This window comes from Lithobates pipiens, unplaced genomic scaffold (genome assembly GCF_037356315.1).
Source record: "Lithobates pipiens isolate NorthernLeopardFrog02 unplaced genomic scaffold, aLitPip1_a1.2 Scaffold_18, whole genome shotgun sequence".
Taxonomy (NCBI): Eukaryota; Metazoa; Chordata; class Amphibia; order Anura; family Ranidae; genus Lithobates; species Lithobates pipiens.
In genome coordinates, this window is record NW_027507758.1 from 402,280,440 (window position 1) to 402,295,453 (window position 15,014).

The window sequence follows — 15,014 nt, forward strand, 5'->3', positions numbered from 1 at the left end:
TTGCTGGCTCACTTCACACATTTGCAACTTCCTTGGTATAACAGCAGATGCCAGTTTGTTGTTGAGTCTTGCGGGGAAGGGGTAGTTTTGTTGTTAACGTGTCATGATCATTGCATTGTTGTATAAATGTGTTACTGAGAGTTCTCATGCAACACCTAGAGCCCTTATATTATTCCCTCCCTCCCTTCCAACATTACAGCAAGACTCAGAAAGAATTAAATTTATCATTTTATTACTAAAAGGAAAATGCAGTGGTGCATATCTTAGATTTGCAACCTCTTTAATGCCAATTGTATGTTAATCCCAGTCTTTAAGTTTGCTGTAGACATGCAATTTTATCTTTTAAGCACTTTTTAAAATGTATCTCTTTATTTATGAATGTGTTTTTTTTTTTTTTACCAAATCATCTCCATTTAATTGTAAATGTTATATTTAGTTTAACAAAAATGGATATTAAATATCTACGCTATTGCAAAAAAGTTAGGGCTCAAGTGTTTTAAAGAAAACCTGTGCAGAGAAAAATATGTAGCCACCACGATGACATCCTTTAGTTGCCTGGCTATCCCTGTCCTCCATATTTTCTAAGTCAACAACTTTAAACTCGGTACAGGTCTCTTTCTATATATTGTTGGATAGTATACTCTATGTGTGTGCATAGATGTACAGTATCTCACAAAAGTAAGTACACCCCTCAATTTTCTGTAAATATTTTATTATATCTTTTCACGTGACAACACTGAAGAAATACACTTTGCTACAATGTAAAGTAGTGAGTGTGCAACTTGTATAACTGTGTACATTTGCTGTCCCTTCAAGATAACTGAGCACACAGCCATTAATGTCTAAACCACTGGCAACAAAAGTGAGTACACCCCTAATTGAAAATGTCCAAAGTGGGACCAAAGTATATTATTCATATGCATTATTTTCCAGCACTGCCTTAACCCTCTTGGGCATGGAGTTCACCAGAGCTTCACAGGTTGCCACTGGAGTCCTCTTCCACTCCTCCGACATCAAGGAGCTGGTGGATGTTAGAGACCTTGCGCTCCTCTACCTTCTGTTTGAGGATGCCCCACAGATGCTCAATAGGGTTTAGGTTCCCGAGACATGCTTCGCCAGTCCATCACCTTTACCCTCAGCTTCTTTAGCAAGGCAGTGGTCGTCTTGGATGTGTGTTTGGGTCGTTATCATGCTGCAATACTGCCCTGTGGCCCAGTCTCTGAAAGGAGGGGATCATGCTCTGTTTTTTCATGTCACAGTACATGTTGGCATTCATGGTTCTCTCAGTGAACTGTAGCTCCCCAGCATTCATGCAGCCCCAGACCATGACACTCCTATCACCATGCTTGACTTTAGGCAAGACACACTTGTCTTTGTACTCCTCACCTGGTTGCCACCACACATGCTTGACACCATCTGAACCAAATAAGTTTATCTTAGTCTCATCAGACCACAGGACATTGTTCCAGTAATCCATGTCCTTAGTCTGCTTGTCTTCAGCAAACTGTTTGCAAGCTTTCTTGTGCATAATCTTTAGAAGAGGCTTCCTTCTGGGATGACAGTCATAAAGACCAACTTGATGCAGTATGCAGCGTATGGTCTGAGCACTGACAGGCTGACCCTCCACCCCTTCAACCTCTGTAGCAAAGCTGGCAGCACTGATATATCTATTTTCCAAAAACAACCTCTGGATATGATGCTGAGCATGTGCACTCAACTTCTTTGGTCGACCATGGTGAGGCCTATTCTGAGTGGAACCTGTCCTGTTAAACCGCTGTATAGTTTTGGCCACCATGCTGCAGCTCAGTTTCAGGGTCTTGGCAATCTTCTTATAACCTAGGCCATCTTTTTCAGATCCTCAGAGAGTTCTTTGTCATGAGGTACCATGTTGAACTTCCAGTGACCAGTATGAGAGAGTGAGAGCGATAACACCAAATTTAACACACCTGCTCCCCATTCACACCTGAGACGTTGTAACACTAACAAGTCACATGACACCGAGGAGGGAAATCTGCTAATTGGGCCTAATTTGGATATTTTCACTTAGGGGTGTACTCACTTTTGTTGCCCATGGTTTAGACATTAATGGCTGTCTGTTGAGCTATTTTGAGGGGATAGCAAATTGACACTGTTATACAAGCTGTACACTCACTACTTTACATTGAGATAATGTATGTATATATATATATATATATATATATTTATTTCTTAGGGTTGCACCCATACTGATTGGTGCCGATACCAAGCATTTGCATGAGTACTTGTACTCATACAAATGCTCTGATGCTTGACCCGTTCACGTCTGAGCTCATCTCTATCAGGGACAATCGGTAAGGCAGTGGGGGGAGTTACAATCACCGATCTCCATGGCGGCCTTCATTATACCACCAAAAGAAAGCTCTATTTGTGGGAAAAAAAGGACGTAAATTTTGTTTGGGAGCCATGTCGCACGACCGCGCAATTGTCAGTTGAAGCAACGCAGTGCTGAATCGCAAAAAGTGGTCTGGTCTTTGACCAGCAAAATGGTCCGGTCTGTAAGTGGAAAAGCAAAGGTGTCTGGAAACATGCAGAACTCACAAGCAGACAGAAATTGTGGCACTCACTGTTGGAATATATAAGACATATAGGAAGCAAAATCTGACTCAGCCTGACAGGCCCCACCTATAACTAAAATATTGTGTATCCTGATTGATCCTTAATCAGAATAATAAGGATTAATGAGTTTTATCTCTAGAAGGCTTTCTGGATCCTAGAGGTGTTTTCTCAAATGTACATTTGGCAAATGCCCGGTTTCCCTCCATCAATGTGGTGTTGATATATTTAGAGGTTAATTAAGGTATTTTTTCTACATACTTTATGTTATTCCAGGAAGGTCAATCTAGAAACTATAGATATAAATGACCTGATTATACGCACACATGAGTGTGCTTTCTATGCACTATTCTACTGGGCCTCATCCATGGTTCTCCAATTAGTGCAGGTTGCCTTAACACAAAAAATTATCTGTCGGAATTGTGAAACCTGGCTTTTAAATTTCCACATGAGTTTGTATACCGCCAAATATGTATACTTCTTATGCCCCATACACACGATAGGACATTCCGACCACAAAATTCAGACGGATATTGGCCGAAACTTGTGTTGCATACACACGGTCGCACAAAGTTGTGTTGTGAAGTGATGTACAAAACGTATGATGGGACCACGTAGAGGCCAGTAGCCAATAGCTTTCGTCTTCAAAAAATTTCTGAACATGTGTGGCACTTTGTGCGTCGGAATTCTCTACACACAATCAGAAAAAGTCTGATCGGATTTTGTTGTCGGAAAATTTTAGATCCCACTCTCAAACTTTTTTCGTCAGAAATTCCAACGGAAAAAGTCCGATAGAGCCCACACACGATCAGATTTTCCGACAACATAATAAACCGATCGGAATTTCCAACCCTGTGTATGGGGCATAAGTGGTTACTTTATTAAGTTAGAAGGTCCATCATATTGTGTAGTGTGCTTAGGGCAAAGTTGACATACTGCAGATGAGTAGAAGCTTGCTGTACAAAGGCTAATCTAATTATCAGTTTATAAACAATCACCCCCTTTCCTAGATCACTTTAAAAGCTCACGTGTAATCAAAACATAACCTCACTATTACACTTTGAATTGGGTACCCTGCAGTGTCTTCACTAACCATTCCAGTATTTCCAGATATGGACAGACATACGTGCCTCTCCTGTCCTACCACAATATATTGATCATTGCTTGAATGCAGGAATCAACTATCAAGAAAAGTACATTGCCCAGGAACTTTTTGAGAGCAATATGGGGGGATCAGGGTGGTGGGCAGGAACAGTAACTGTTAGCTGTGGCACCTAGCTAAGGGTTCCTTGTACACATTGGAGAGAGTGAGTTTTTATGACATTTGGGATTGAGGACAACATACTAACATACTGTACACAGGGTCATCTTTAAAATGCATTGGATCCTGGGCAAACATTTTCTTGGGCCCCCCATTCTGAGACATACAAAAAATAGCAGGTGGACTCAGAATCAGTTTACTGCAGCAGATCACTCAGCAATTGCAATTGGTTGTCAGAAGTTACAGCCTATCCTTACTGCTCACTGGCTGGTTGGTAGAGGTTACAAAACATAATTTCTGCTTGTCGATTGGTTGCTAGAGGTTATTGCACATTTTTAGCGATCACTGATTGGTTGCTAGGGGTTACAGCACATCATTACCACTCACTGATTGGTTGCTAGAGATTACAGAAGATCACTACTGTTCACTGACTGTTTACTACAGGTTAATGCACATTATTACCACTCACTGAGAAGTGGAGCAATCCCAAGTAATTGAGCTAGTTATGCGGCGCATTAATACAAATACTACAGGAAATGATCAGAGACTGCAAATATACTGCAGGAGAGCATCAGAGACTGCAAATATACTGCAGAAGATGACCAGAGACTGCGGACATGCTACAGGTGACATTCAGAGACTGCGGACATGCTACAGGGGACAATCAGAGACTGCAGACATGCTACAGGTGACAATCAGAGACTGCAGACATGCTACAGGAGACAATCAGAGACTACGGACATGCTACAGGTGACAGAGACTGCGGACATGCTACAGATGACATTCAGAGACTGCAGACATTATACAGGAGATGGTCAGAGAACTTTCAGCAATGCACAGCTTTACAGTTGGATAACACAGCTCATGGTTTCAGAAGTCAGGCATTTTATCGGTGTAAGGATATACCCGTCCAGCCGAGCTCACTGCATACATTCAGAGGTCCGGGGGCGGGGCTTCCACTCTCTGCTCTCACTAAAGCTGCTCCACTCTGAGCATGCAGGCATTGGGTGGGTTAGAGGATCAGTGGAGCTTCCGGCCCCGCTCCCTGAAGCTCCATTGATGCTCCCACTCCAATCACTGCTCTCACTACAGCCGCTCTGCTCTGTTCCGAGCATATAGGGTGCATAGGGCAGGCCAGAGCATCAATGGAGCTCCCGACCCCGCCGCCTCTCTGCTAGCTATCTTAGGGAATACAGCGTCCCGTCTCCTCTGTGCGCGCTGCAAAGCCATCGTCAGGGCCTCAATTTGTGGGTAGCGCGGGCTCAATGCTTTGGGCCCCCCAACAAAGATTGGGCCCAGGGCAGGTGCCTGTTTTCCCTGTGTTAAAGATGGCCCTGACTGTACACATCAAGTTATTACCACATCTTGATGAATTTTCAGTCATTCCCATATTTTATGAAGCCAGTGAATAATGGCACTGGTGTATCTGCTCATATCACTGACAGCAAAGGTGTTTTTTTTTTTTATTAAAAATTTCAAATACTTTTTATCTACTCTGAAGACATTTTCCTTCACAAATTTTCTACTTTTGTTACTCTGTTATACAGTCAGCCAATCAAATACATGTATGAAAAAACTGATAAGTGGCAATAGCTTGTCGTGTTTGACTGGCCTTACCTAGTCTTTCGGCGCATGCTCAAACTTATCTCAATCACTGGTGCCAGGCAATGATTCGATCCTATACCTCCCATGTACTATATATAACCTGATTAAAAATAGGCAAGGGCTGTATATTTAAGTAACTGTATTAATGTGAATGAAAGCATTCTTTACAAAACATAACGCTTCCAGATAGACAGTGTTAATAGGTTTTTGAATATACTCTGAAGCTTAAAAACTTTTGTACAAAATAGCTAGGAATAGCTGGAATTGATGCCTAAGGTCACACAAATGCTGGATTAAGTCAAACACAGTGTTTACCATTTCAACCTTCTTTTAAAAATGTTGGAGCCACAAATGCTTTTTCAGAAGGATTAAATTGCTTAACCAGGAACACTTTTTATATTTTCCTTGTATTTCCTCAATCACTCAGAAAATACTTAGCACAGCTATGTCAAACAACTGTGACATTGCATAATTCACAATAAATAATCTGTGACATTCAATATATGTTAGGGAATGGCTGACTTTACAAGTATCTGCACTGGTTTAACTCTGTCAGTGCTGAGAAGCGTGACAGGTAATGCTCTGTATCATGTATAGAAGTTGATGTTTATAACTCGGAGTAAGGTAAGAGTGGAAACATTGCCCATAGGAACATAAGTTTCTTTTCTTTTGAAGGCCAATCTGAATGGAGTCTAGGAGCAGCACATATTCTGTATTTATTATTGCTTCTTTCACCAGATTGATCCAATGCTTTTAATGCCAGAAGTCATAAAATTATTATTTCTATTCAACATAAGCCTTTGGTCTAGTGGAAGCACATACAAAAATAAAACCTAGTGAAAGGTGCTGAGAAGTTGCAGAAATAAGAAATCCAGAGTGGTAATGTAGATATGCATTTTTTTATACAATTCTGTATATACAGTTCAGTGCCGCCTACATATCTCTGCATGACCTAGAGTGCACTTATGGACAGAATTTATTGTACATTTTAATAGTATGTATGAATAAATGATTTTGCAAGTTTTCCTTTAATGGTATAAATTTGCCGTAACTTTACCCTTGTAAGGTAGCAAGCTCTTTAGCCTCCTACAATCTTCCTGAGATGTTCTGCTCATGCATATGACTAATGCCTCGTACACATGATCAGATTATCGTGTGACGTATATTTCTCATTTTGTTGCATAAAACGAATATCGAATACAACAGAGTAAAATGTGCTCTATGAAAAGTGCGATTTTTGTTGTGCTATTCCCCAAAAACCTTCCGGTGTGCTATGTATCAGAAATTATGTCAAATACGCATGACCCCTGTGTTTACCATGCCTTTTGGCTTAATAAACATAATCTGATTTAACAATACTCTGCTTGCTTTATTATTGTCCTTATTCTTTTTTTATTTTAAGTTTTTTAAAAATGTAATAATTGGATTTCTTTACATACAGCAGAATTTATTAAAGTGCAATCAAAACATTATATAATTAATATAATTATATCATATTTTCATGGAACATGCTGATAAATATTTAACTACAATAATATTATTTGTTCATTGATTACTGATGAATATTGTGATCAGCTACAGGTGAGTTTCTGTTCGTATGTTGGGGCATTTTCTCGATATGAACATTGATTACATTCTTCCATCTCCTTCCGGGTTATTTTCGTGTATCCAATCATTCGTGATGTTCATCTATCGATTTTTAGCAGACGCATACTGTACTGATTAAACAAATGTTATACGATGGGCTATCATCTGCGCAAAGTTTTCGTGTTTGTGCATTCAGATTTTTTTGGATGGACTGTCGTGATCGGCTGTCGAAAGCTGTGTACTAATGATCAGATTAATCGAACAATCAATCTGAATGAAATTTTTATCATCCGATAATCTGATCGCATGTACGAGGCATTAAGATGGCCATGCATATACTGAACTTTAGCCAAATTCTGCTGAACAGGCTGAAATTCATTCTGTGTGTGGCCTGTTGGCACAAATTGGCTTGACAAAAGGCCAAACAGTGCAGTGGTAAGAATACAGTGTTTACTAACCACTGCAGCACCAGCTGGCCCTGAAAACTTTTCCACCCATGTAGGGCAGTGATGGCAAACCTTGGCACTCCAGATGTTTTGGAACTACATTTCCCATGATGCTCTACTACACTGCAGAGTGCATAAGCATCATGGGAAATGTAGTTCCAAAACATCTGGGGTGCCAAGGTTCACCATCACTGATGTAGGGCCAACTTCAGGATTGCAGATAAGTTTAACTGACACAAAACATACAGCAGCAAGAAGCAAGGCCTGCATTATCCAGTAGTTTCCACTTCTGTCAATGTACAACTCTGGAGTCAATCTTATAGAAGTTATATGGTAGAATTAACCTCTGGAAGGACCCTTAAATTGTTATTAAATCCTTCCTGAGGAAAGTATTTTTATTTGCATACTTTTGGTATTTGTGTTGTCACTCTTTCTTTTTTCTTATTAGGAAAATCTGTCATCAAAATATGTATTCCATTGATTTCAGACCAGAGGGTGAAAGTTTCTGACTGGGTTTGTGCACTGACACACATATCACCACTGAAGTACCTAGCTAAAGTTAAAAGCTAACAGGCGTGCATGCTCAATGGGGCTGCAAGGAATCTTGGGACATGTAGTACTAATGCAACTATGAGCAGGGCACGCTTCCTGACCAAAAAAAGTTAATGGAAGTGCTATGATGAAATATTGAGATAAAGAAGTTAAGATGTGAGTCTTTAGGGTAAAAAAAGATGGCAACGTACCTGGTAATTCATAATAATGTGTTGCCAAAAGGAAAATAATTTTTCTGCTTGGGATTTAATACTACTTTAATGATCTCAGTGCAGCTGTCAAAGAGCTAAGAAGCAAAATGTTATATCTGAAAAAATATTTGATTTCTCTGAATATATTAAAAGTGTTGGAGTGTTTAAAAAAGGCATTCATAAACTTCTTTTAGATATGTATAATAGTGGGAATGTATTATTCCATTGTTATATTGAATTACTTTTTGGAAGAAAGTAAATGATCGGTTTAGAAACAATCTACCTAAAGTTATGTTGGGGATGTTTTGGTGGGACGTCCATTCATCCGGGAAAAGCTAGGCCACATAGCCGGACCTTGGCCCTGGTTGGGTGGGTGTCTCTCTGGGACATCCCAATACAGACGGATTTATCCAACATAATTGTATCTCTATGTCTAATTCTTTAACCTCCCTGGCGGTACGATTATTTCGGATTTTATGTGCTAAAAGCGGTACCATTATTTTGCATGTAAATTTGGCGTTTTATAATGTAGTCCTGCAATTCTTAGGAATAACTCACTTAAATCTGTCCAAACCAGAGTCTAGCAGACATCCCGGGTATGATAAAGTTTGAAAAATGAAATCATAAATTATAATATAATAAATAATTATAAATAATTGTACCAAATAATAATATAACAATAATAAAAATTATTCAATAATGTAATCAAATCAAAAACACTGAAATTTGCTCAGTTGCAGAATTGTCACTGTCATTACTTTTCAGTATTTGATGACGGATCTCCCCACAAATCGCTCAATTCTGCGAGTGATTCCAATTTATTATCGCTGTTTTCTAGCTGGTCTAAAACCATTTTTGATGTAAAAGGACAGTTTTGGTTGCTATGGACAATCTCCAGTTTCCAGGCATAAACAACAGTTTTTATAATATAAAACTGCATGCAGGACACTGGGCAGACCACTAGGGACAAAGGGGATGTGAAATATTTACATACAGCAATGTAATCTGTAAGATTACATTATACTGTATGTTTACTGTTTGTTTTACTTTTTGAATTTGGCGCCGATCTCCGTCCCCGTGCGTTGCAACGCTCGCAGGGCACGGAGATCGGCGATGTGATGCATCGAGCGAGACACGGCTCGCTCGTACAACGGGGAGACAACGCTGGATCCGAGGGAGAAGGTAAGTAAACCTCCTCCTGGATCCAGCGATGCAGTCCCGAGTCTGGCTCGGGGATACCGCTTTTGGTATGAAAATTCCACCCCAAGCCAGACTCGGGAATACCGTCAGGGGGGTTAATATATGACATATTATTAATTTTCCTTTATGCAAATTATACCAGGTTTATTAATTGTTATGGTTATGTTCTTCACATATATTTACTGATAAAAGATTTCCATATTACTCTCTATACGGTAACTGTACTATTGTTATTCCAAATTAATAACTGAGAAGTTCCTTTATTCAAGTTTGATAGCCTTATACAATGTTAAAACTTGTATTATTAACTTGTATTGTATCATTCTCAATAAATTATTTTAAAAAGAAAAAAGGCATTTATTCCTCAAACTACTTCTCACAGATTTTTTAAAATAAAGTGCTACATTGGAATAAAGAGTAACCCCTGACTGCAAATAACTCCAAGCCACATTTTGGTAAGTTAGGTGGAGTGATAATGGTTATGAATAGAGAACCTTTGCACGCCGTTAAGGACAAATAGGTGTTAGTGAATTTGGTTCCTTCATTGAAACAAAGCTGACTGAGATGGGGACCTTACGGGAGGTTGCTGCAACCTAAAAAACTTTTTTAAACACAACAGTCCTGTCAAATCACAGAAATTAAATAATGCCAATACAGCACCAACAGAAGGACTAACAAATTATATTAATTGAATTGATTACATTTTCAACTTGCCTACGTTGTGGCTTCTTGTGCCTTTATTAGGACATATACTGTATATGTGTAAAGTACATCTAAAATATTCCAGTAGCTTGATAAGTAGACTTTTAATCGTATGTACTACAGGCATACCCCACTTTTAAGTACACAATGGGGTTTATTTAAAGCTGGAAAGCGCAAAATCAGGCTCACTTCTGCATAGAAACCAATGAGCTTCCAAGTTTTATTACCAAAGCTTAATTGAACAATCTGGAGTTAGAAGCTCATTGATTTCTATGCAGAAGTGAGCCTGATTTTGCACTTTCCAGCTTTAGTAAATAAACCCCATTGTGTACTTAAAAGTGGGGTATGCCTGTACATTGCAGCATGCTATCTCAGCCTGTCCATTGAATATACATACAGTGCTTTCAAAAAAGTATTAAAAATTCATACCCCTTGAAATTTTCCACATTTTGTCATGTCACAATCAAAAACATAAATGTATTTTATTGGGATTTTATGTGATAGGCCAACACAAAGTGGCACATAACTGTGAAGAGGATGGAAAATTCTAAATGGTTTTCATTTTTTTTTACAAATAAATATGTGAAAATTGTGGCATGCATTTGTATTCAGCCCCTTTACTCTGATAACCCTAACTAAAATCTAGTGGAACCAACTGCCTTCAGAATTTACCTAATTGGTAAATAGAGTCCACCTGTGTGTAATTTAATCTCAGTGTAAATACAACTGTTCTGTGAAGCCCTCAGAGTTTTGTTAGAGAACCTCACTGAACAAACAGCTTTATGACGACCAAGGAATACAACAGACTGGTCAGGGATAAAGTTGTGGAGAAGTTTAAAGCAGGGTTAGGTTATAAAAAATATCCCAAGCTTTGAACATCTCACTGAGCACTGTTTAATCCATCATCCAAAAATGGAAAGAATATGGCACAACTACAAACCTACCAAGACATGGCCGTCCACCTAAACTGACAGGCCGGGCAAGGAGAGCACTAATCAAAGAAGAAACCAAGAGGCCCATGGTAGCTCTGGAGGAGCTACAGAGATCCACAGCTCAAGTTGGCAGAATCTGTCCACAGGACAATTATTAGTCATGTACTCCACAAATCTGGCCTTTATGGAAGAATGGCAAGAAGAAAGCCATTGTTGAAAGAAAACCATAAGAAGTCCCATTCGTGGTTTATGAGAAGCCATGTGGGGGTCACAGCAAACATGTGGAAGAAGGTGCTCTGAACAGAGGAGACCAAAATGAAACTTTTTGGCCTAAAAGCAAAACTCTATGTGTGGTGGAAAACAAACACTGCACATCACCCAGAACACACCATCCCCACTGTGAAACATGGTGGTGGCAGCATCATTTTGTGGGGATACTTTTCTTCAGCAGGGACAGGGAAGCTGATGGAAAGATCGATGGAGTCATGGGTGATCTTAGAAGAAAATCTGTTTGAGTCTGCAAAAAACTTGAGACTGAGGGGGAGTGTTCACCTTCCAGTAGGACAACGACTCTAAGGCCCCTTTCACACGGGCGGATAGAATTGTGCTTTTAGCTGTGGACGAATTAAGTTATCTAGCGCTTTCCTATGGCCCCATTCACACACTGCGTTTAACGACGATTTCATTACATGCGGTTTTGTGCAGATAGAAAAAATAAAGTTGACTGCGTCCAGGAATGATTTAGCGCAGTTATCTGCACATAACTGCAGGTAATCACAGGGGGTTATTTACGAAAGGCAAATCCACTTTGCACCACAAGTGCAAACTACAAGTGCAAAGTGTACTTAAAATTGCACTGAAAGTGCACTTGGAAGTAAAGTCACTGAAGATCTGAGGGGGGCATGCAAGGAAAATAAAAAACAGCATTTTAGCTTGCACATTATTGGATGATAAAATCAGCGGAGCTTCCCCTCATTTCAGATCTACCCCTCAGATTTACAGCGACTGCACTTCCAAGTGCACTTTCAGTGCATTTTCAAGTGCACTTTGCAATTGTAGTTTGCACTTTGCAATTTTAGTTTGCACTTGTAGTGCAAAGTGGATTTGCCTTTCGTAAATAACCCCTACGTTGTACTATTTCCCCTGCAGATAGCAGCGGCAACAAAGAAAGAAGAACAACAGGAAGCACATCAGAAATGGCAAGAATGTTCCAACGCAGTTAAATGCAGCCGCATGTAAACGCACGTAAACGCAGCTAATCGCAATGTACAACTACAAGTGAATGCTGTGCCAGGATTCTCAGAATTTCAAAATAACAAAGCATGCTTTTAACAGCGGCAGAACAGCCACCCATGTGAAATGGGCCTAAACATACAGCCAGAGCTACAATGGAATGGTTTAGATCAAAGCATATTCATGTGTTAGAATGGCCCAGTCAAAGTCCAGACCTAAATCCAATTGAGAATCTGTGGCAAGACTTAATAATTGCAATTTACAGACTCTCTCCAAACAATCTGACAGAACTTGAACTATTTTGCAAAGATGAATGGGCAAAAATGTCACTCTCTAGATGTGCAAAGCTGGTAAGGACATGTCCAAAAAGACTTGCACTGTAATTGCAGAGAAAGGTGGTTCTACAAAGTATTGACTCAGGGGGGCTGAATATAAATGCACGCCATACTTTTCACATATTTATTTGTAAAAAAATGTGAAAAACATTTATGATTTTCCTTCCACTTCACAATTATGTGCTAAATAAAATACATTTGTGTTTTGGGTTGTAACATGACAAAATATGGAAAATTTCAAGGGGTGTGAATACTTTTTCAAGGCACTATATAGGACCATCTGAGGAACAAGCATAAATACCATCATACCATCACCTATTTGCCACATTAACAGTATGTTTCAACTAAAAGAGTGTGCCCTATGGGTCAAGAGTCAGGACAGATAAAGATGGATTGTCTGACACTATTAATTAAAGTAACATTAGTAAGGCAAAGAGCTATTTGGAAAGTTCTATCTGCTAAAGTAAATAGTTAGAACCTATTCCTCACTGTTCTAACTGCTCTTAATCAATAGTGGCCTAGTTAATGATCTTTGAACATCGTTTTACCCACTTAGAGCCTTATCAAATGAATTACTCTGCATGGCAGCAGTGACACATATGAGCTTGTCCAATATAAATTGTATAGATGCGATTTCATAAAAGTGCAATGGACATGTTTAAAGTATAGTGCTCACTCACATACAAATATAACTTCAGTTTGTACCCGGCGGAAACAATGAAACATAATTGCTTTTGAGATGTCAGGCTGCCCATAAATGGAAAAGACACCACACTGGCTAATATATCAGAAAAACTACCTTTTATATATAACCCCTTGTTCGCCCCCTAGTGTTAACCCCTTCCCTGCCAGTGACATTTACACAGTAATCAGTGCATTTTTATAGCACTAATCACTGTATAATTGTCAATGGCTTCAAAAATGTGTCAAAAGTGTCCGATATGTGTACCATAATGTCGCAGTCCCAAAAATAAATTGCAGATCGCTGCCATTACTAATAAAAAAATAATAATAATAAAAAAAATCTATCTTCTATTTTTTAGACACTATAACTTTTGCGCAAACCAATCAATATAAGCTTATTGTGATTTTTTTTTACCAAAAATATGTAGAACAATATATCAGCCTAAACTGAGGAAAACATTTTTGATAAAAAATGTGGGATATTTATTATAGCAAAAAGTAAAAGATATTCGGGTTGATTTACTAAAGGGAAATCCACTTTGCACTACAAGTGCACTTGGAAGTGCAGTCGCTTTAGATCTGAGGGGAAAATCTGAAATGAGGGGAAGCTCTGCTGATTGTATCATCCAATCATGTACAAGCAAAAATGGTGTCTTTTATTTTCCTTGCATGTCCCCCTCAGATCTACAGCAACTGCACTTCCAAGTGCACTTGCAGTGCAAAGTGGATTTGCCTTTAGTAAATAAACCCCATTGTATAAAAACTACAGAGGCCATCAAATACCACCAAAAGTAAGCTCTGTTTGTGGGGGAAAAGGGACATAAATTTTGTTTTGGTAGAGTGTCACACGACTGCGCAATTGTCAGTTAAAGTGATGCTCTGCCGAATCACAAAAAATGGCCTGGTCATTGAGCAGCCAAATCTTCCGGGGCTGAAGCGGGAGTAAACCCAGTTTCAAAAAACACTTACATTCCCGGCATGCCGGAAATGCTAACTTTCACATTGGTTGTGCTCTCAACCAAACTTTCAAACCATCCAATGGCTGGTTTCATAACTGATCACATGTGCAGCATTATGGCAGTTGAAGAATCATTAGAGGCCAAGATGGCAGCTTCCTTGACTGAAAACGATAGAAGGGTTTACTACCACTTTAAGCTTTTGGTTACCTGAGAAGTGGAACCAAAGACAGGAAAAAATATTGTTCACATTTTAAGATTTTGGTGATGAAAAGAAGAACAATTTTGCAAGAATGGAGATTTGTATGATGTACTGCTGTGGTCAGAGCTGGGCCAATGTAAAGGCAGGAAGGGTTCGCACTTAAAATGCTGTGGTGGGGGGTATGGGGCACACCTGGGGCCATGGACCTACACAGCCACAGATTACACTAGAAGTGTGAGTCTTCTGGTTTAATCGGCAGTGCTCAGCCATGTCTAGCTCTGTGTATCAAGAATGCTAACAGTGTCTCTTGTATGAATGAAGTTTGCACACAATGGTTGCAGTCTTCATTCTTTAAATGGAATTTAAATGATGTATCTGTATTTGTCTTTATATTTGTTTATGATATTCTTCTTTACAACAGCACTCAGAATGGAAGAGGGAGGTCCAGCATTAGCGGTCATTCAGCCCATTCTCAGCTGAGTGAGCAGAGGGATGACTCATCAATGAACTGCTGCTCTGCTCTGTCCAATCAGCAA